This window comes from Hypanus sabinus, chromosome 22 (genome assembly GCF_030144855.1).
Source record: "Hypanus sabinus isolate sHypSab1 chromosome 22, sHypSab1.hap1, whole genome shotgun sequence".
Taxonomy (NCBI): Eukaryota; Metazoa; Chordata; class Chondrichthyes; order Myliobatiformes; family Dasyatidae; genus Hypanus; species Hypanus sabinus.
In genome coordinates this window covers 18,851-42,917 of record NC_082727.1, presented here as the reverse complement: position 1 = coordinate 42,917, position 24,067 = coordinate 18,851, and the positions used below count along the sequence as shown (strand labels likewise).

Sequence of the window (24,067 nt, the reverse complement as noted above, 5' to 3'; positions counted from 1 at the left end):
CTTCTTAGATGGGTACATGGATCTTAGAAAAATAAAGGACTATGCGCTAGGAAAGTTCCAGGCAGTCTCAAGAGTAGGTTACATGATCGGCATAACGCTGTGGGCCGAAGGGCCTAGATATGCTGGAAATCTTCCGAAATCATCTTCGTGAACTTCTTCCGGACTTTCTTCAAAGACAACACATCCTTTCTAAGATATGGGGCTCAAAACTGTTGACAATATTCCAAGTGTGGCCTGACTAGTGTCTTATAAATGCTCAGCATTATCTACTTGCTTTTATATTTTATTCCACAAGAACACAAGAAATAGGAGCAGGAGTAGGTCATCTGGTCTGTCAAGCCTGCTCCACCATTCAGTAAGATCATGGCTGATCTAGCCATGGACTCATCTCCACCTACCTGCCTTTTCTCACAACCTTCAATTCCCCCACTATGCAAAAATCTATACAATCTTGTCTTAAATATGTTTACTGAGATAGCTTCAACAGCTTCATCGGGCAATGAATTCCACAGATTCACCACTCTCGGGGTAAAAGCAGTCCCTCCTCATCTTCATATTATATCTACTCCCCGGATCTGTACTCCCTCTGACAGACTCGCGTACACCCACTTAACCTACCTTTTTCTTTCTGCAGACTCTTCGTATCTTCTGCAAAATTTGTATTTCCACATAAATTAGTATCATCAGCAAACTTAGCTACACTACAGTTGGTCCCCTCTTCCAGATCGTTAACGCATATCGTGAACAGTTGCGGGCCCAGCACCGACGCCTGTGGCACACCACTCATCACTAATTGAAACCAGAGTAACACCTATGTATCCCAACTCTCTGCTTTCTATTGGTTAATCAATCCTCTATCCATGCTAATACATCACCCCCAACTCTATGCACTCTTATCTTATGGATACGGCTTCTATGCGCCACGATATTGAACGCCTTCTGGAAATCCAAGTAAATAACGTCCATCTGTTTCCCTCTATCCACTGCACTCGTTGATATTGCCAGTATTCTGTGCACGTGAAAGAGATTTCTGGACTGTATGTTGCTTCTCAGGAGTCAGGATACACCGCATTATAAACGAGAGGGTGAGCAACAGAAGTCGTAGTGCATTGTAGCGTCAACAACACAACTAGGAAAAGGGAAGTCGATTTAAGGCTGAAAAGCAAGGTCTTTAATTACTGTCCTTAAATTGCGTCCCGTCGATTGTAACTTGACGAATTGGGACGCTATTCCAGGAGTTGGATTGGGTCTCTGTGCGTCAAGACAGAGAGGCCAGTGTGAGATTACGATGGAGTTTTAAATGATAATGGAGCGCGTTTTCATATTTGTGCCAACTGATCTATTAAGTGGAACTGCGTTGAGTAGACTTTGCTTCTGAAGCAAATTTTATTAAAGCTTCCGGACTGAAACAGACCTGTTTCGGAAGTAATGAAGAGAAATGGACAATGATCGCGTGGAGCTTTCAAGCCCACAGCAGAAACAAATGATGTATCTCAGAGGGAAAGTATTAGTATTCCCAGAAGGGATGTCTTTGTCATTCTAAATCCGCTGCTCTGAGCAGAGTTGAATGCACGGATTATCATTGAACCAATCACGTCAATTGTATACAAGTCGCTGTGATAGTTACCTGATTTACTACAATTATTCATGCTATTTAACGCCAAACGGCGTTACTAATTACAAATTATAGTCCCATTTGAATGCACTATATATTTAAAAACTCAGCGAAGTTGCAGTCGACTTCATGTTCATAAATTACATAGTTTTCCGTTTAATGTAACCATAAACTTCACTCCTTTCTCAAGCTCCTCTCTGAATTTCCTCTGCGTCAGGCCATAGATGCAGGTGTTTGTGCACGAACTGAGAAACATCAACATAACTCCACATTGCTGCATGATATAAGACGGAGTATTCAGATACTTGTCTGTGTAGGAATAATTCACTGTTTGCCAGATCATGGAGTGTATTACATAGGGCATCCACAGTAATATGAAATTGGCTGAAAGAGCGAATAACAGAATCATTGACTTTCTCCGATTCTCCACTTCTGTATCCCTTTGATTATTACTACTGCTTCGGAGTCCCTTGCGGACTTTATTTGCTGCAATTATATGTCTGACTGTTAAACCATTAAATAGAATGATTAAGCAAATTGGTAACAACGGTGTTGTGATACTGTCAAAAATCTCATATGCTTTCCAAAAGAATGAAGTGAAGTATTCAGGTACAATGACACAACGCCAAGGGACGCTGTCAATTATTACAAAAGGCTCCACTACAAAGTAAAGTGGAATGCACCTCACACAACTCACCACTCCCACTGTTCCAATAACTATCGTGGCTATTCTCTCCGAACAATATTTTTTCTGCAGATTTTTACAGCAAATTGCAACGTAACGATCGAACGTGAAAGCAACGGTGAGCCAAACGGAACAGTCCTTGCTTACAATTTTAAAGACAAGCGTTAAAGCACAAACCGGAGTTATGAGCAAAAAACCGGCGTAAAAATAGAGATTATTTATCTGTTCCACGAGAATGGCAATGATAACCACTGTTAAATCGGCCACAGCCATTCCAGTTAGATAGCGAGTGATACATCTGGAAAGTCCACAGTTTCCACGGGACAGGATCAGAATCGCCGTTAAGTTAACTGAAAATAGACAAGAAAAGAAATTAATGGCAAAACGTTTAAGAACTAATGATGTGGATAGCGAATAAATGTTGAGCGAAATGCACATTGGCACTACCATGCATCGCCGTCTTCAGTAAAAAAATGCAAGATAACGTATTCACCGGAATGTGGATTTGGGGAGGCAAGATAACGGAACATAAAAAACAGAACATATACCAGAGAACATTGAACATGAAAAAAGAATGTTCCACGTGACACAATGCAAATGGCCTTCAGCCCACAGTGTTTCTGCCGACCTCGATCACAAAAAAATCCCTATTTAAAGCCTATTTAAAGTCGATATCCCTGAATATGTGTCTGTTCATTTGACCTCCGAATGCCGTTAATTTTTGTTATTGCATATGCTACCACAATCGCCCTGGCACGAACCTGTCAACCCGCAAATAAAAATCTGACCTCGTAAATCTTTCAATTATCACCTTCTCATTGCAAGGTTAGCCATTGCAGTATACAATATATACAAAGCTCCACCCTAAAAAAAGAGACACAGTCTTTGCTTGTAACTCCGACAATTTATGTCAAGTCGCCACCAGTCATGCGACCCTCCAGTGAAAAAATATTTTTTTTTAGATTTCTAGCTAATAGTCGCAAAATTAGGCAAAAACCTGGTGAGCGTCTTCTGCCAAACTTCTAACTCTCTGCATTGTTCCTGCAATGTGCCAGGCAGAACAGAGCGGGCAGCATTGGAAAGCGCACAGAGGAGATTTCACAGGATGCTGCCTGGTTTAGAGAGTATGCATTATGATCCGAGATTAAGGGAGCTAGGGCTTTATTCTTTGGAGAAAAGGAGGATGAGAGGAGACATGATAGATGTGTACAAGATATTAAGAGGAATAGACAGAGCGGACAGCCAGCGCCTCTTCCCCAGGGCACCACTGCTCAATACAAGAAGACATGGCTGTAAGGTTAGGGGTGGGAAGTTCAAGGGGGATATTAGAGCATAAGATCATAAGACAGAAGTCGGCCATTCGGCCCATCGAGTCTGCTCCATTTCATCAAGCGATGATCCAATCTTTCCTTTAGCCCCATTCCCCCGTCTTTTCACCATAACCTTTTAATGCCTGACTACTCAGATACCTATCAATCTCTGCCTTAAGTACACCCAATGACTTGGCCCCCACTGTTGCCCATGGCAACAAGTTCCGTAGATTCACCACCCTCTGGCTAAAAAAGTTTTTGCATCTCTGTTCTGAATGGGCGCCCTGCAATCCTCAAGTTATGTCCTCTCGTACTAGACTCCCCCACCTTGGGAAACAACTTTGCCACATCCACTCTGTCCATGCCTTTCAACATTCAAAATGTTTCTATGAGGTCCCCCCTCATTCTTCTAAACTCCAAGGAGTGTAGTCCAAGAGTGGTCAAACGTTCCTCATATGTTAAACCTCTCACTTCGGGAATCATTCCAGTGAATCTTCTCTGAACCTTCTCCAATGTCAGCACGTAAGGAGCCCAAAACTGCACACAGTATTCCAAGTGAGGTCTTACCATGCCTTATAGAGCCTCAACATCACATCCCTGCTCCTATACTCTATTCCTCTAGAAATGAATGCCAACATTGCATTTGCCTTCTTCACCACCAACTCAACCTGAAGGTTAACCTTAGGGGTATCCTGCACGAGTACTCCCAAGTCCCGTTGCGTCTCAGAACTTTGAATTCTCTCCCCATTTAAATAATAGTCTGCCCGTTTATTTCTTCTACCAAAGTGCATGACCGTACACTTTCCAACATTGTAATTCATTTGCCACTTCTTTGCCCATTCCCCCAATCTATCCAAGTCTCTTTGCAGACTCTCTGTTTCTTCAGCTCTACCGGCCCCTCCACCTATCTTTGTATCATCAGCAAACTTAGCCACAAGCCGTCGATTCCATAATCCAAATCGTTGATATACAACGTAAAAAGAAGCAGACCTAACACGGACCCCTGTTGGAACACTGCCGGTAACCAACAGCCAACCAGAATGGGATCCCTTTATTCCCACTCTCTGTTTCCTGCCAATCAACCAACGCTCTATCTACGTGTAACCCCCTGGGTCGCCTCAGGCTCGCTCAGCTCGTTCTTGTCTAGGGGGAGCAGCCTTCAGCCCCGCCAAACTGGGTAATCAGCTGGTGTGGATGCTGTGTGATGTCCCCGCCTCACCCAAAAACAGACAGTACACCATATGCGATTAAATGAGTACAATTTATAAAGGTTACTGTAACTAAGTGATTAATAACGATACAGTATATATGAAGAGAAAATTAAAGAAAAGGCTCCAAACTTATCAAAGTCCAAACCACTTCGTGCACAGCCGTTGGAGCTCAATTTCTGAAGTCTTCTGGCCACCATTCGATCCCCTCCGAACTCCTCGACTCGCAGCTCAGGACCGTCCGAACTCCTCGGACTCTCCAAACAGCTCAGGACCCTCCGAGTGGTCAACCAAGCACATCTAGCTTCATCCCCCCCCCCTCGGAGAATCTCCCGGCCTCGGACCCCCCTTTGGGGTCCGATCCTCGCCCAGCTTAGAGCATTGCGTCCTCTCTCTCGACCCCCTCGCGCCGATCTGCCCAAAAGCCCGTCAACAAAAGCTTACAGACTCAGAAGAAAGAACATTAATCCCCATTTGGTTTACAAAGGAATACCATTCTCGTTATCAGTAAATTAGCATTCCTGCTAGTTAACAAAAAAGAAGAAACCCTCTTTACATACGCATATAACTTCCCCGTAATTCCATGGGCTCTTAACTTGTTTAGCAGCCTCATGTGCGGCACATTGTTAGAGAAAGGTTTTTTTCTCAGAGAGTGGTTGGTGCATGGAATGCACTGCCTGCGTCACTGGTGGAGGCAGATGCACTAGTGAAATTTAAGAGACTACTAGACAGGTATATGGAGGAATTTAAGGTGGGTGGGGGTATATGGGAGGCAGGGTTTAAGGGTCGGCACAACATTGTAGGCCGAAGGGCCTTACTGCGCTGTACTATTCTATGTTCTATGTTCTATGAAAAAGAATCACCCGACGACCTAGCCCTACACGAACCTGCTACCGCCATGTGAATTTTTTAAAAAACGGATTAAGTCTGAAAACATCCAGAATTTCAGGCAGCATCTTTGGAAGTAAGAATCAGAGCTAAATTTTCAGGTTGACTACCCTTGTTCAAAGACAGTGAAGAGAGAAAAACAATTAGTTTGCAGCTGGCTGGGGTTGCAGTGGGCAGAGGTAAAGGAATTGCTCCGATGGGGTCATGCCAAAGCTGCCAAGGGAATAAACTCTGGCATCGATCGACTGGATAGAATAACATTGACCAGTAGTTGCACAAAACATTCTTTCAACATTGGGAAATGGAATAACATTGTTCTAAACGTGCGATCTGCCTATATTTACCCTATAAGCGAGGTTTTGCTCATGGGGGGGGGATAAGAAACTGATCTGATATTACAGGCTGATGAGCTGCATCTGAGCAGGACCTTATCAGTACAGACAGACAGTGAGTTGCCCGAAGAGAAATAATTTGATATAGAGAACCACAAGGTGCAGTGTGTCTGAGCGAAAATCAGATGCTGTTCCTGGAGCTTGCACTTAACGTTATAGAAACAGGGTGGAAGTCCACAGACAGATAGCTTCACAGAGTGAGCTATGTGGACAATTAAAACTCTGGACCTACGTTACATATTTCAGAATATGGAATGAATACTGCTGAGAATTGGATTGAATATTAGTTTTAGAAGTTATTAAGACATGTAGCTATACCTCCAAGTGGGATGATACAATCTATATGACAGAGAGATCAAAATGCATTAAGTGTCACAGTTAACGGAAATACGGAGTCAATCAAATCGTAACAAGGTCTGGCTTCTTACCGGGGATGCCAAGCACTGCAAGTACAGGATAGTAAACGGTTGCTATGTAGTAAATTGCTGGATATCTCATTTCCCTTGTGAATCTGCGATCAGTTGTTCCAAGCGTTCCGTCAGCCTCATGTGCTGGAAATTAATTGAAGCAGTTCTTATACCTGAGTTGAATGATCCACTGGGACAATTAGTGGGAAGGTAAATTACCTTAGATACAGCACATTGAACAAACAATTGCTCTGAACTATTTTCACTTATTTCCCCATTGCACAATGCATTTTACTCCCCTCATGCATAAACACGCACACACACATGCAAATTTTATGTATAAATGGTTTGCAAGCTTTCTTTCTGACGTGAAGCTTGAGTTGCTTGAACAAAATTATTCAACCTGGGAAATAATTTCCAACTATTATTCTTACAATAGCACAGTACATGAGTTCGTTCACCAAGGGAACAGGTTTTGGTGTGGCTGGTATAATAAAATGAGTAGTAACCTTGCAGGAGAATATGTATGCCGTCATGGCCCTTCGCTTGTTTTAGTTTCGAAAGCAGCTTTGGTGGGTGCAATTTTAGGAAAGGTGTATGCTGTACTTAGTTATCTCTCATGCTATCAGTTCACCTGAAGCATTGTGAATTGTAAAGACACACACGGGCATTTTGTTTTTCAGAAGCCACCTCGATTGTGTAAAGATATCGAAGACCTGTATTTTCCAGCACACAAATAAACCATTCTGCCAGAAGCCACTGAAAATCTCTATTTCTGGTTGCATTCTGGGTCTTTGGAATACTTGGTTATAACTCTGATTTTCATAAATTTAGTTGCATTTTTCTGGCAATGTGGCTGCTATCGCATTCTGCTGTAGTTTCTGACAGCAAGCACCTCCCCTTTCTGAAAGATCCTCCAAATGAGACCATTGTTCTCCATATGTTCCTGTATCTCCAGTTCTTCATACTGTGGCACGACTGATAAATTGCGTTATTTCCACTGACGATCTTACTACAAGGTATACGGTTAATCGATTAGAAAGACCTGATTGCCGCCATATAAGTTGTCTATGTAAACGTATTACACCGTTCTAGCCTTGCTCTGCCATCCTTACACATTTCATTCAGTTTATTTAAGAAAGGAGCTCAGCCTGCTTATGGGAGAAAATAAAGATAACGTGGAATGTATTTAGATTTTAATAAGACATGCGACAAACACTCGGCAACACAGGATTAACAGATGACAGACGTGCTCTTGGTGAGCAGGGAAAAACCATAGTACATAGAACCATAGATCATTACAGGCCAGACCCTTCTGCCCTCCATGTTGTGCCAAAAAAGTACCACAGTCCTTTAAAGATCCTTTAAAAAAGTACTGCACCCACACTACCCCATAACCCTCTATCTTTCTTTCATCCATGTGCCTGTCCAAGAGGCTCTTAAATACCCCTAATTTTTTAGCCTCCACCACCATCACTGGTAAGTTATTCCAGGCACTCACAACCCTCTGTGGAAAAAACTTTCCCCTGATGTCTCCCCTAAAATTCCCTCCCTCAATTTTGTACATATGCACTCTGGTGTTTGCTATTAGTGCCCTGGGAAACGGGTACTGACTATCCACCCTATCTATGCCTCTCATAATTTTGTAAACCTCTATCAAGACCCCTCACATTCTTCTGCGCTCCAAAGAGAAAAGTCCCAGCTCTGCTAACCTTGTTTCATATGACTTGTTCTCCAAACCAGGCAACATCCTGGTATATCTCCTCTGCGCCCTCTCCATAGCTTCCACATCCTTCCTATAATGAGGTGACTAGAATTGAACACAATACTCTAAGTGCGGACTCACCAGAGATTTGCAGATTTGCAACATGACCTCTCTACTCTTGAACTCAATCCCCATGTTGATGAAGCCTAGCATCCCATAGGCCTTCTTAACTACCCTATCAACCTGTGCAGCAACCTTGAGGAATGTATGGATTTGAACCCCAAGGGTCCCTTTTTACATCCACACTCTTAAGTAACTGACCATTAATCCTGTACTCAGTCTTCTGGTTTGTCCTTCCAAAATGCATCACCTCACACTTGTCTGGATTGAACCCCAAGGGTCCCTTTTCACATCCACACTCTTAAGTAACTGACCATTAATCCTGTACTCAGTCTTCTGGTTTGTCCTTCCAAAATGCATCACCTCACACTTGTCTGGATTGAACCCCAAGGGTCCCTTTTTACATCCACACTCTTAAGTAACTGACCATTAATCCTGTACTCAGTCTTCTGGTTGGTCCTTCCAAAATGTATCACCTCACACTTGTCTGGATTGAACTCCACCTACCATTTTTCTGCCCAACTCTGCAGCCTGTCTATATCCTCTTGTAACCTTCGACAACTGCAGCACCATCCACAACTCCTCTAATCTTCGTGTCATCCGCAAACTTACTCACCCATCCTTCCGCCTCTACATCCAGGTCATTTACAAAAATCACAAATAGCAGCGGTCCCAGGACAGATCCCAGCGGCACTTTAATAGTCACCGACCTCCAGGCAGAATAATTTCCTTCCACAACTACGCTCTGCTTTCTTCCTTTAAGCCAATTTTAATCCAAACAGCCAAGGTTCCACCTATCCCATGCCTCATGAGTCTCTCATGAGAGACTTTGTCAAATGCCTTGCTAAAGTCCATATAGACCACATCCACCGTCCTACTCTCATCAATTTCTTTTGTTATCTCTTCAAAAAACTCAATCAGGCTCGTGTGGCACGATCTTCCCTTCACAAAGCCATGTTGACTATCCATGAGTAGACTGTACTTCTCCAAATGCTCGTAGATCCTATCCTTAAGAACCCTTTACAGTAGTTTGCAGATTACCGACATAAGACTCACCGGTCTATAGTTCCCAGGTTTCTCCCTATTACCATTTTTAAACAAAGGAACTACATTTGCCATTCTCCAATCCACCGACCCTTGGGCCTGCAGCCAAAGAGGATTCAATGGTCATAGCTAATGCTCCAGAGATCTCTTCTCTCAATTCCCATAACAACCTAGGGTGTATCATATCTGGCCTTGGGGATATATCAATCTTGATGTTTTAAGAAGATCCAGCACGAGAGAAATCCATTGATTTAGGGCTGTCAGGTTGCAACTAATGGAGCACTGCAGGGCTTTATAAGTGATCCTAAGTTTCCACTATCTGTATTACCAATGTGTCTGACATAACGAAGCATAGGATATTTCTCGGTATCATCAATGGTAGAAATCTGGTTGTGATTATGAGTCGTGATTTTGGTGTGAAGAATATTCAAAGCTTTTATGACCACCAGCAGCAGATGCAAGAACATCTCCTTCAACCACTTGGTCTGCAGACAACAAGCACAACAGTAAAAACTGCAGTATACTAACACGATGACCACGTTGATCGTCTTCCCATGAAATTGACTTTTTTGCTCTTTTCGTTTTCATACTTCAAAGATTGTGCATGATAAGTTTAACATATGTCTTTGTTTTAAATGTTCTTTATCTGATGCGATGTGCCTGTGCAAACATATGTCAGCTTTTAATATATACATCTAACCCTCTCACCGTGGCTCAAAAATAAACCAGGCTTGGAAACTAACTCTGGCCAACAGCCACGTGAGTCAGCATAGCGTGGGAAGGTCTCCTTAAATTTCCCAACAGGAAAGCTGGAACGTTTCGATGAGGGAACGAAAATTGTGGTGAATGCCGTGCAAATACTACCCATGCAAAGTTATTGCTCACCAGGAAATATCTGATTGTACGTTGGTATAAAATTCCAGTGGTAGTATATTTATCAATATTTCAACTTTAACAAACAGTTAACAGAAAAGAAAAGAAAAAGGGTCCATTACAGTTAAACCAGTCTAAATGTGTATAAGAACATTGGAGCTCCTTTCTGAAGTAGTTGGGTGCAACGCTTTTGTCATAGTCCGTTCCGGACTCCGGGTCTTCAGGCTGTCTCTTGTTTCAGTTAGGCTTAATCATAGGCACCTGATGCTCGTCTTGGGGCTAGGAATATAGGTGTGGGTGCTGGTTCGTCTCATCAGTATCCCGTCCTCGCCTCTGTGGGGTGAGTCAGGCCGTCTTTGCCATTACCCTGAGGCTGCTGGACTGATCCCTTCCCTTCCTTCCTGAAGTCTTGCCTGCAACCTTTGCCTGAAGCCTGTCCTGCAACCTTTGCCTGAAGAATTGCCTGCAACCTCGCCTGCGTCCTCGCCTGTAACACTGTCAAGTTCTACTGCTGGAGCAAGACCGGAGCCTTGCTGTGTCTAGATAAGGAACTGTCTATCGTTGTTTGAATCTTCCTCTGTGTCCACGTCTTCACTAGATAGGTGCAGTCATTTGCCGCTACCTTGAATGGAGAACTGTCTCTCAGTGTTCTGTGTACGAGTCCCGGCTCTACGTCCTGCTTCGGAGGAAGGGTCCCGGCTCTGTGTTCCTGTTCTGCCAAGACCAAGTCTCTGTGTTGACCAAGTCAAGGCTTCGGGGTCTCAACCTGTCCTTGTGCCTTGCCCAACCCAAGAGTACCTCGTCCTGCCCAGGAAAGCCTCAAAGAATTCAAGCCTCGTCCAGTCCCGTCGCCTGGTCACGTCTTCGCCTAGTTCTGGAGTCCGAGCCAGAGTCAAGACCCAGGTTCTGGGTCCTTGTCCCATCTCTGGCTTGGAGTCCTAACCCAGACTCCTCGTTCGTAATTCCTTGTCCTGGTCCTGCTTGCCTAGCCGAAGTCCTAGCCCAAGTCTGTGTTCCTGTTTCAGCTCCTAGTCTGCGTCCAGTCACGTCCAGTCCAGTTCCCAGTACTTCAGTGTCTGTGTCTTGCATTTGGGTTTGCCTTCAACACCCACCGTATGACAGCTTTAATCTCGGCGATGAACCCATATCACCAGTCACAGTTTGAACCTCCCATTAAGAACGTTAGAATAAACTGACTAACTCAGAATTACTGGCACTTCCTCCTCGGAGCCATTCGTCCGCACAAAGCATTGCTTGCGATACGTTCTTTTCCACACCTCCTTCTCTTCCAACACCTCCTAACAAAAGACCCAAAGCCGGATCATTGTCCCTCTGAAAACTGACCCTACCCTGATGTCTCGTAAGTTCTATAACATCCCACTGGACAGAATGTTACAACACCTTACCAAGACCAACATGATTGGCTAATACAGCATTCCCAAGTTGGGCAAATGGCTCCTTATCTCAGCTGAAGCAAAACAAAATAAAATGCCTAGCAGTATATCAGTCGAAATACATTTTGAACCATCGAAACATTCTCCCCCCTCACCCAACCAAAAATAATCAGGTGTCCATGACCTGTAAGCTTTTGGAACTTATCAGACCATTATTAATAACGCAGTGTTCAAATGTTTTTCATGATTTCAGCGTCCCTAATCCATCTGAAAATGGAAGAAACATGTCACAATCGGGATTGATGAAACACTATTTTTCCCAGGTGCTTCATATGTCGGTTTATCTGGAGATATCCTGACTCTCTGAGATCTCCTTATCTCATCTTTAGCATCAGACACTCCTTGTGCCCATTCCTGTTTACTTGGGAGGCCTCACCCTGTACTCGTAGCTTCTGGTGACTCCATTCTGTTGCACGGACGTGGCGGTGGGTCGAACCCAAGTGCTGAACACGGGCGTGGAGGCTGAGGAGGGAGACACTGCCGTCGTAGCGAGCATGGGAAGGGTTCCAAGGGGGATTTTTCCCGGAGTCTTAGTCTTGGTAGATAATTCCGGAAGAAGGCTTAACTTCGAACTGATAGTTCTAAACACCATGGACTGAGGCTACTTGTACACGAGTTGACCAACGAACTAGCGCCTTATAGTAGTGGTCACAGGACTCTTACACTACTGTCTGATGGAATGCAGGTGTTCATAATTATTGGAACCTGGGAATGGATTGGGAACTAAACGAGGTACTAAAGGTACCAGAAGGGACCATGACAGCACCCCCCTCAATGGGAGCCTCCCGGCGATCCTCTGGGCCTGTTTGGATGGTACAGATGGAAGTCCTCGATGAGGGAAGGTTCTAGGATAAAGGAGCGGGGGACCCAGGAACTCTCTTCAGGACCATACCCTTCCCAATCCACCAGGTATTGGAGGTCCCTGTCCCAACGGCGCACATCTAGTAGTCGTCAGACGGTGTATGCTGGGTGGTTGTCGATGAGCCCGGCAAGGGGGGACTCTCAGCTGGGGGACACAAAGGGCTGACGGAGACTGGTTTTAACTGAGGCACATGAAAGGTTGGGTGAATAGACATGGACTTTGGCAGCGTGAGGCGGACCGCTGTGGGATTGATAATCCCTTCGATTATGAATGCTCCCAGGAAGCGCGGGGGGGGGGGGGGCGATTTTCCTGTGTTCGCATTTGAGCGGGATGCCCCTGGAGGAAAGCCAGGTCGGTACTCTGGTGCTGGAGTCCGGTGTCGATCGGCCGTTTTCTTATTCCGATCTGTTAATTTGAGTAGGGCCGTGCGAATCTCCTCCCAAATCTTCCGGCACCGATCAACATGGTCCTGAACCAATGGTACCGCGATCTCTTCTTCCTTTGCGGGGAACAGCGGGGGTTAGTACCCACAGGAGCACTCGAACGGGGTCGTCCCAATGGCAGAGCTCACCAGGGAGTTGTGGGCGTACTCAACCAACGGGAGATGATCGCTCCAGGTTGACGGGTGGTTTGCCGTTACACAACGTAACGTCGCCTCCAGCTCTTGGTTGACCCGTACCGTCTGCCCGCTCGTCTGGGAGTGGAAGCTGGATGACAGGCTGACCGTTGCACCCAAGGCTTGACAGAAAGCCTTCCATACCTGCGAGACGAACTGGGGACCTCGATCAGAGATGATGCCCGCACAGTTTGCTATTGGTGCCCTGGGAAACGGGAACTGACTATCCACCCTACCTATTCCTCTCATAATCTTGTAGACCTCTATCAAGTCCCCTCTCATTCTTCTACACTCCAAAGAGAATAGTCCCAGCTCTGCTAACCTTGCTTCATATGACTTGTTCTCCAAACCAGGCAACATCCTGGTAATTCTTCTCTGCACCCTCTCCATCGCTTCCACATCCTTCCTATAATTAGGTGAACACAATACTCTAAGTGTGGTCTCACCAGATATTTGCAGGTTTGCAACATGACCTCTCTACTCTTGAACTCAATCCCCATGTTAATGAAGCCTAGCATCCCATAGGCCTTCTTAAACACCCTATCAACCTGTGTAGCGACCTTGAGGGATGTATGGATTTGAACCACAAGGGTCCCTTTTTACATCCACACTCTTAATTAACTGACCATTAATCCTGTACTCAGACTTCTGCTTTGTCCTTCCACTTTGCATCACCTCACACTTGTCTGGATTCGCAGTTTGTCAACTTCGATAATCGGTCTACCACGGTGAGGACAGTGGTGTTTCCGCGGGAAGGGGGTAGATCGGTGACGAATTATAGGGCGCTGTGCGACCAGGGCCATGTAGAGGACGAAGTAGACCCGCCGGTGGTCGATGAGAGGTTTTTCCCCTGGCACAGATGGAACAAGCCGAGACATAAGAGTGGGTGTCCCCCTCCATGGACGGCCACCAAAAGTACTTCTTCAGGAGAGCCAGGGTCCGATCACTCCCGGGGTGGCAGACAAACCGTGACGTGTGTCCCCATTGGAGGACCAGAGGCCTGACGGAGGCGGGCACGTACAGGCGATCGCTGGGTCCGCTTCCAGAATCGGGGTCTTCCCGATGGGCTTCTCTTACTTTCGCCTCAATCTCCCAAGAGAGCGGCCACCACGCAATTTGGAGGGAGGATCGTCTGGGAGCTGAAGGTGTCCTCCTTGGAGTCATGCTGACTGGATAGCGCGTCTGGCTTCCCGTTCTTGGATCCTGGACGGTACGTGAGGGTAAACTGGAACACTCCAAAGAACAATGCCCAACGGAGCTGAAGGGAGTTCAATTGCTTGGCAATTAAGACCTAATATACTCCAGGTTCTTATGATCCGTCCATACCACAAACGGTGTTCTGCCCCTCCAACCAGTGCCTCCATTCTTCCAGCGCTAGTTTGACCGCCAGTAGTCCCGATTCCCTACGTCGTAATTCCGCTCCGCGCGGGACAGTCGGCTAGAGTAGAAGGAGCAGGGGTGAAGCTTTTCGTCAGAACATGCCCGTTGGGTTAGGACCGCTCATACCCCGGAGTCGGAGGCGTCCAACTCCATGATGAATTGTCGGGATGGGTCCGGATGAACCAGGATAGGGCAGTGGTGAAACGCCTCTTCAGGTTGGTGAATGCTGAGTCAGCTTCGTAGTCCCAGCAAAACGGTGTGGTAGGCGAGGTAAGCCAGGTAAGGGGGGCCGCCACCTGACTGTAGTTTCTGATGAACCGGCGATAGAAGCTCGCAAACCCCAGGAACCGTGAAGCTGCTTGCGGTCAGTGGGTTTGGGTTTACTCCGCCACAGCCCGGATCTTCTCGGGATCAGCTCTCACCTGTCCCCTCTCGATGATATACCCTAGGAAGCTGACTGAGGGGACGTGAAATTCGCATTTCTCCTCCTTTATGAATAATTTATTCTCCCCCAGCCTCTGCAGGACTTGACGGACATAGTGCACGTGTTGCTGGGGACTGCTGGAGAAGATCAGGATGTCATCCAGGTAGACAAACAAGAAGCGGTTAATAATATCTTAGGATATCATTGATCAAGGCTTGAAAGACGGCGGGGGCATTGGTGAGGCCGAAAGTACTCAAGTGGCTCGAAGTACTAAGTACAGGAAGTGGCCTAAAGAAGTATTGAAAGCCGTCTTCCACTCGTGCCCCTCCCTTAACCGGACCAAATGGTAGGCATTTCAGAGGTCCAACTTCGGGAAAATGGTGGCTCAATGAAGTGACTCGAACGCAGTGGGTACTTGTTCTTAATGGTTATATGATTCAGGCCTCGGTAGTCGATGCAGGGACGGAGAGAGCCACCCTTCTTCCCCACAATGAAGACACCTGCGCCCTTCGGGAAGGATGAGGGTCGAATGATGCCCGCCGCCAGAGATTCACTGATGTAACCTTCCATTGATTCCTTCTCTGGCCGGGGCAAGTTGAATAGGCGACTGGTGGGCAGCGGGGCCCCGGGGAGAAGGTTGATTGCACAATCGTAAGGGCGCTGCGGGGTCAGGGAAAGGGCCTGCTGTTTGCTGAACACCTGTCCTAAGTCATGGTACTCCTTGGGGACCCGGATCAAGTGAAGGAGTTCCGAAACATGTGTGGTCACGGTAAATTCTCTGGGAGACAGGGCGGTGGGTATGGCAGGACGTGCTCCATTCGGCTATCCTCCCGGTAGACCAGTCAATCCGGGGATTGTGTTGGGTCAGCCATGGGTACCCTAAGACTACCGGGGCTTGAGGTGACTGAATGAGGCTGAATCGTACTTCCTCCCGATGGCTGCCAGATAAAATCAAGGTCAGGGGCGGCGTACAGTGGGTCACCCGAGCCAGCAGTTTTCCGTCCAGGTTCCGGACCTCCACGGGGGTATATAACGGCTCACGAGGTATTCCGGCCTGGGTGGCTATCTCCTCGTCCAGCAGGTTGCCCTCCACACCGGAATCCACGAGAAAGGATAGGGACAGTAACTGTTGCTGGTATTTAATGGTTGCCGGGATCTGCATCGGAGTCTGGGGTGCTGAGGGGGGGGGTGTCGTCGGACCCACCGGAACAGTAGGAGCGGGAGCTCTGCGAGGAACGGCAGGGGGGGAGAGGATAGGGCTGGTTGGAGAAGGTAGGGTGGACCGCGGGGTGGCCCGCGGAACGTGGTAACCGGTCTTCCCTCTCAGGCGTTCTAGAAGTCGATAATCTAATCGGATAGCTAGCGAGATCAGACAGTCAGTGTCGTCCCTCGCGGCCAACTCATCCTTTATCTAATCCGAGAGGCCCTGTGGAAACACCTCTCATAGGACCTCGTCATTCCACCCGGAGTCTTTCGCCAATGTCCGGAACTCAATGGAATACTTGGCTGCATTTGGCGAAGCCTGACGAAGAGTAAGAAGCCGCCTTGAGGCGTCTTTGATGCGGATCGATTATTTCGAAAACCTCCCTCATTTCTGTGATAAAGGAGGGGTAAGAGGAACAAACATCCGGCCAGTTATCCCACACTGCGGTTGCCCAAGCCAAGGCATCACCTTGTAGCAGCCCCAAGACGTACGCAATCTTCGATTTGTCGGAAGCGTATTTACGTGGCTGCAGCTCGAAAACCAGGGAGCATTATAGCAGGAAGGCCCGGCAGCTGCCTAGGTCCCCGGCGTAGGGTTCAGGTTCGGGCACAGAGAGCTTTCAAGGGGATGGGATTGCGGACTTTGAGGATAAAGCCATCCCGAGCCGTTTGGTTTGGGTAGCTGGGGATCTTGGAGGGAGTGGGGAGGCAAAAGCGGGGTCCTAGTCAATTCGTTCACTGACTTTCTGCACATTCATGGTTAGCGTCCGAAGGTTGTCTGTGATTTCCCGAAGTAGTTGGTCGTGAGCGCCCAACAGGTAGCCCTGGCTGGTCAGGGCCTCTACTATGAGATTTCCTTGAGCAGGGTCAAAGGTCCCCTCACTCTGTGACCAAATATAATTTCAAACGGGCTAAACCCCAAGGATTCTTGGATCGAATCTCTTACAGCAAACAAAAGTAAATACACACCCTCAATCCAGTCTTTCCCATTCTCAATACAATATTTCCTAATCATAGTCTTAAGGGTAGAATGAAATCTTTGTAATACTCCTTGGGATTCTGGGTGTATGCAGATGATACAATTTGTTTAGCTCCCAGGGCACAAACTATCTCTTGGAATACCCCGAGGTAAAGTTACTGCCTTGGTCAGATTGAATCTCTTTTGACATAGTAAAAAAACTTGATGAGAGCTTTCACTATAGTTTTAACCTTAATATTTCTGAGAGGAATCGCTTCGGGGAACCTAGACGCAGCACAAATAATAGTTAACAAATACTGATGGCCAGCTGCAGTCTTTGGCAATGTGCCAACAAAATCCACTATGATTCTGAAAAAAGGATCACCAAAAGCAGGTATCGGCCAAAGAGGGGCTACTGGGTTGGCCTGATTAGGTTTCCCCACAACTTGGCAAGTGTGACAGGCTCTGTAAAAAATCACAATATCTTCCCTTACATTAGGCCAGTAGAATTCTTTCATAATCCAGTTCATTGTCTTATTCACTCCAAAATGTCCACCTAAAGGCATATTATGAGCCATGTTTAGAATTTCAGCCCTGTAAACTTTCGGGACCACAACTTGGTGCACAATGGCCCAATCCTCACTTACAGGTACTGTAGGTGGGCTCCACTTCCTCAATAACACACACCCCATCTTTAAGATAATAGCTCACTGACTCCCTCTGACCCTCCTCCTTGGAGAGGGCTGTTTCATTTAAAGCCAATCTCAGGATCTCGGTTTTGTTCCACTACGAATTCTTTCCTGGACAAAGATAAACCTTTCTCATCAGCCTTGGTACTCAAATCCTGTTGGAACATGGTCGTTAGAAAAGTCTCCAATGAATCATCATGATCTGAACCCCTATGTTGGCTATCAAGGACATCAAAATACCCCTGTCCAGAACTACCTACATCAGCAGACATTTTAGTCATGCTGTGGGTTACTGCACATGTGGGGTAAATATCAGTATCCATGCGTGAGTCTTCAGCAACAGGCTTGCTTGTTAGCTGTACACCTGCAAAGTCATTACCCGATAGCAGATCCACATTCTTCATCTGTACCCCTGTCTTGACAGGTCCTGATAACAATGCACAATTCAATGCAAAGGCACGGGCTCTTCCCCTTTTCCAATACCTATAACAATATTTACTTCGCCAGTTTTTTTTTTGTCTCGGCACCAAATTTCAATATACTGTCCATTATCAGTGACTGAGAAGCCCTACTGGGATCGGGGCTGATCCCTCCTTTATGGACACAAACCTATCTGGGACAAACCGATCAAATCCCACCTGAGTTCGATCAGACCGCTCCCCCCTTCCCTACCAGTGTCTCAACCGTCTGAACACAAGCAGTTGGAATTGCCTCCTTTTCTTTTTCTTTCCCCTTCTTCAGAGCAAAACAATTCGACGCCACATGACCAAGTGACAAGTGGTACTGGAAAATTTTCCCTTCGACTGTTTCCCTTCACCTCTACTTTTGTCATTAGTCCCCAGCTTACTTTCTGCTTTAGCCTGCAGGTAATACATGTATTTCCAATACATTTCCAATACATAATCCAATAGCATTATGTGCTATTAATGTCTGCATCTGAGCTTTCCTCATTTTAAATTTTCCTCATTTCCACCATAAGCTTTAATTTTTGAGCAATCTCCCACAGCACAACCCTTTTAGCATCATCCAATGCTTCAAGGGTTGGTTTTGTCAGAAACTTACCAACTTCAACCTCCATTGCTGCTGATTTCCCACTCAAGCAAATCAAAATGGATTTTCCTCAATCAGATTGACTACTAATCAATCAATTAAGCCTCCAACAATTTTACATTGGCTCAAACAATCTGTTCATATCCAGGACAAGCCACCCAGTTTGTGTCACATATACGCAACCCTGTAAAAGTATCAGCAGCAATAGAACACACTTGGAATCTGGTTTTTCTGTTAACAAAACACTATTTTATTAGTAACTACATAATATAGTAACTTAAACCAGGTAAATCAAGAGTTAACAGTGTTATGCATATATAGGTGTAAATAATGTTCCCAAACTTATTCAAAATCAGAGTCACAGTTAGAAAAGTTCAGTTCAAATGCATGGGATTGAAGTGTGAGAGAGAGAGAGAGAGATGCTCATAATCTGAATAAACAGGTGTCATTGATCCTCCTCGATGTCCTCCAAATCTTCCAAGTCAGCCGAACGTGACCAACTTAAGAGCGTCGTCTTCAAGTGATAATCTACCAACCCAGGCAAGGGTTAGACACACCAGTAGATTCCACAGGGTAGCCCTTTCCATGCACTAATAGTCACGGATTGATTCCTCTTAATCGATCCTCAGCCCCACCCTTTGTGGGTACTTAAAAGTTCAGTGGCATTTTCCACCACCAGCCTTCATGTGTCTGCGTTTCCTGTGAAAAGCTCGTTTAAATATCCATCTGCTGAACACCAGCTTTCCATCATGTAGCTCCTCCTCTCTCTCTCTCTGTAACAAGCTGCTTGTGCCGCAGCCCGTCTTCCGCTGTCGCTTGTCTCTCTCTTTTACAGACATTATTCTTAAAGGCACAGTCCATAACGAATAAAACTTAAGATTCCATCCCACCACTTATTTAAAGAGTAAAAGGGATTGAGAATTGAAACTGAACTGCTGGTAAATAATGCTGTTGAGATGGTAATGGGGGTCAAAGAATGGCAGATGAGCGTAATGTTTACTTTGCACCTGCTTTCACTCTGGAAGTCACTAGCAGTGTGCCAGAGGTCCGTGAGTGTCAGGGTGCCAAAGTGATTGGCATTACTATTACAAAGAAAAAGTTGCAAAACAAGTGCAAAGGTCTTAAGGTCAGTGAGTCACCTGGACCAGATGGACTGCATCCAAAGTCCTGAGAGATGTTGCTGAAGAGATAACAAATGCATTCATCAAGATCTTCCAAGCATCACTTGATTGTGGCATGGTCCCAGAGGATTGGAGGTCTGGAAATGTCACTCTTTAAGAAGGGAGAAGACTAAAGAAATTATATGTCCGTTCACCTAATTTCAGTGGTTGAGAATGTACTGGAGTCTATTATTACTGGAGTCCTCACAGCTGGTGTCAATGTGTAGTATCTGCACGCTGGGGGTTTGCACAGTCAATCACAGGTGCTTTAGCCAGTAATTCCTTCAGCACTAAATGCCTTCACACTTTGCTTTCCATCCTTCCTGGCCTTAGATAATACTTATCTTCGTTTCCCTTTGTTCCCCTCCCTTTCCCAGATGCCTTTCCTGAATCTATGCTGCGTCTGCCTGATGGATCCATTTTATTCCAGATGCCTTGCAATTTCCTCTTTAATGATACTTCAAGCATTTTCCCAACTACGGATGTAACCCTAACTAACCTGTCTTTTGCCTACAACCTTTTTTGAACAGTGACGTGACATTTGCCGTCTTCCAATCTGTTGGGACCGGCACAAAGTCCACAGAATTTTGGTAAATTATCACCTCGGCTATCATATCAGGCAGCACATTCCAGGCATCCACAATTCTGAGTACATTCTTGCACCTCACATCCCCTTTGAACCTACCTTGTCTCACCTTCAATGAATTTTAGACAGTTAGACATATTAGACATTTCAACCCTGGAAAATAGATACTCCCAGTCCACCCAACTTATGGCTCTCATAATCTTGTAAATCACTATCAGATCTCCACTCAGCCTCTGTTGCTCCAAAAAGAAACACCTCAGGTTTATCCAGCCTCTCGTGATAGCACGTACCCTCTAAACTAGGCAGCATCCTGGTAAACCCATTCTGCACCCTCTCCAAAACCTCAACAACCTTGCTGTAGTGGAGTGACAAGAAATGCATGTAATATTCCAGATGTGGCCGAAGCAGAGTTTTATAAAATTGTAACATCTCCTCTTGACTTTTGAATTTAATGCCTCGAATAATGAACACAAACATTCTATAAATCTTCATAACTACCTCGTTGATCTGTGTAGCTGGTTGGAAGGAGCTATGAACTTGGATCCAAAGCTCTTTTTGTTCGCCAACACTGTTAAGGATCTTGCTCTCAATAGTATACTGTCTCCTTGTAATTGCCCTACTAAAGTGCAACACCTCACATATATCTAGGTTAAATGCCACCTGCCATTCGTCTGCTCATATCTGCAACCGATGAATCAATGAAATGGTTGTGTTATCCTTGAAGAAGTATAATGGAATTCATTGTGATCAGGTAAGAGCAAGAAGAGTTATTTTACATTCACTGAAAGAAGTTAGTCTCTTATTGTCCCGCTTCAGATATAAAAGGCCTTATCACCCAAATATAACTTCACTGTAAATGTGATTTTAGTATACTATGAATCAAATAGAAAACAATAAATTGGTATACAGTCCTCTTAACTCCATTTCAGTTGCTTTGTTTCTTGAGACCTTTATCCTACCCTACCTCAACCATATGGTCGGCAATTGATATCATAGCTATATTAGTCCATTGTTGTGGGACGAAATTCGGAAAGACACGAGAGGTACAGGCGTTACCCAAACATGTTTGGAAACTACACATTCATTTCTGTGTACAATGTATTTCCCTAAGCATGGGAAATAGCAATTACATCATTTTAGACGTTTGCATGCTAAGAGCTATCCGTTTTGGTATAATGGTTATATTTTGACATTTTATTGATCTTATATTAATTACATACATAATTCTATGTTTTAGTACTTGCACGCACTAACATGATATAAAACATTTATATATATATATATCTTTTTCTATTCTTGTTCTGTGTGGCACAGTAGCACAACAGTCAATTTAGTGTTTTATGGAGCCAGATACAGGCAGGTATGATCCCCACCACTTCAGTAGGGAGTTTGTACATTCTCCCCATAACGCAGGTGTTCTGGCTTTCAGAGATGTACAATACGAATTAATATTCGTAAGGTCCAGGCATGCTACACTTGCGCCAGAAGTGTGGCAATACTTCCAAGCTGCCCTCAGCTCATCCTCCAACCTTCTTGGTCATGACTCAAATGGTAATTTTTACTCCATGCTTCATGCGGAGTCAAAGAGTCAGAGAAAAGTACAGCGCAGAAACTGGCTCTTCAGCCTATTTAGTACGAGCCAAGCACAGCACAATACATTTGTGCACATTGGCCGTTACAAGTTAGAGGGAATATTATGAGTGCATATCACTAAGGGAGAAGAAGCGAATTTACTCGGGCGCAATTGGCTACAAGGGAATGTGCCTGTAATGAAAACCAATATGTCGGTGGAACGCTTACTCAAGCGCTATAAACACCTTTTCAGAAATCCTGATAAAGGGACGTTCGAGGGTACGGCTTCCAAAGCCAAAATTCTCCCCAACATTGTGGTGGAGCTTACGCAGTTAGAAGAAAACAAGATCATTGAACCTGTGGACTTGGAAACTGTCACTTTCTTATATTGGGCGGAGGCATTGGCTTAAGGAACTTGTGCATGAATTTTGAAAAACCAGCTGGCCAGTGGGGTCTCCCCTCCTACGAAATATCAATTTCCTAACTTTTAACAGATGTGTCAGAGTATTGGGGACATTGACATTTGAGCAAGAACCACTCGTGAATGCTTGAACTCGCCGTATATCTCACCATGGTTCTCTTGCAATTTATCTTCTACCTACACTGCACTTTCTCTGTAAATGAAGCAATTTACAAGACCATAACACCATACGATATAGCTGCAGAATTAGGCCATTTACTCCAGTGCATCTGTTCCACAATTTCATGGCTGATCCAGTTTTCATCTCAGCCCTAATCTCCTGCCTTCTCACTGTATCCCCTCAATCCCTGGCCAATTAGGAATCTATGAACCTCTGCCTTAAATATACAAAAGACAGCCTCCACAGCTGACTGTGGCAATGAATTCCACAGATTCACCGCTTTCTGGCTAAAGAAATTCCTTCTCATCTCCCCTTCTGAAAAGGCACTCTCTATTTTGAAGCTGTATCCTCTGATCTCATTTTTTCCCACCATAGGACACGTGCACTCAATCAAGACCTTTCACTATTTGATAGGTTTCAATAAGTGAATACAGGTCCAGAGCCATAAAACACTCTTCATATGATAAGCCATTCAATCTTGGATTCATATTCGTGAACCTCCTTTGAACCCTCTCTTGTTTCATCACTTCCTTGTTTTTCTTCCAATTTGTCTCATTCCTGCTGCAATTGATTTGCTTCTTCAGTACTACCCACTTTTCCACCTATCTCTGTGTCATCTGTAAACTTCGACACAAATTACCCATCATCCAAATTATTCAGATAAGTCTACGGGGGTAAGTCACCCTCGTCAGTCCCAAATAAAAGATCAATGGGCAACCTCGCCTCGCGGCCAAACATCAGATAACATGGCGAGCACCCAGTAGCTTCGTTTCGTGTACATTTATAGCAGTGGACCAGATGTCCAACATATCAACTTCACTTGTTCTTCATGTTGAATTCCAAGGTTCCTAGCATGTCTACCGAGGTCTGATTAAACCTATTGGACTGGGGATCACCTTGCGGATAATACAGATTCGTTCTCGACTTCTTGACTCCAAGCATGCTCAGTCACTCATGTATGAGCACTACTGTCAAAACTCCCTCCCTGATCACTCTGGATTCACCTGCGGAGGCCATTGTGTGAAATACTTCTCCCATAACAGTTTGGCTACCGTGGACACTCTCTGATCCTTGGCAGAGAAAGCTTGCACGTATCTGGTGTAGTCATCCATGATACTTCATGTTGCTGGCATCTGGCTCTATTGACAGGAAATCCATACACACTAGGTCAAGGGGTCCCACACTCTGCAATTTTGACAACGGAGCGGCCCTCGTAGGCAATGTCTTCCTTTGTATGCAGCAAATGCATGACCTGCAGTAGTCGTTGAACTCTGGCTTCATTCAG

General features: G+C 45.3%; 1 long non-coding RNA gene across 1 annotated transcript in view; it reads right to left on the bottom strand.

Annotated features, from left to right (window-relative positions):
- Positions 1-2,353: 2,353 nt before the first annotated feature.
- The window catches only part of LOC132379296 (uncharacterized), a 34,033-nt gene continuing 12,319 nt past the window's right edge, over positions 2,354-24,067 (bottom strand). The window contains exons 3-4 of the long non-coding RNA XR_009507364.1: positions 6,527-6,649; positions 2,354-2,650 (exon numbers count right to left, since the gene is read on the bottom strand). This is a non-coding gene — a long non-coding RNA (uncharacterized LOC132379296). The remainder of the gene's footprint in view (positions 2,651-6,526; positions 6,650-24,067) is intronic.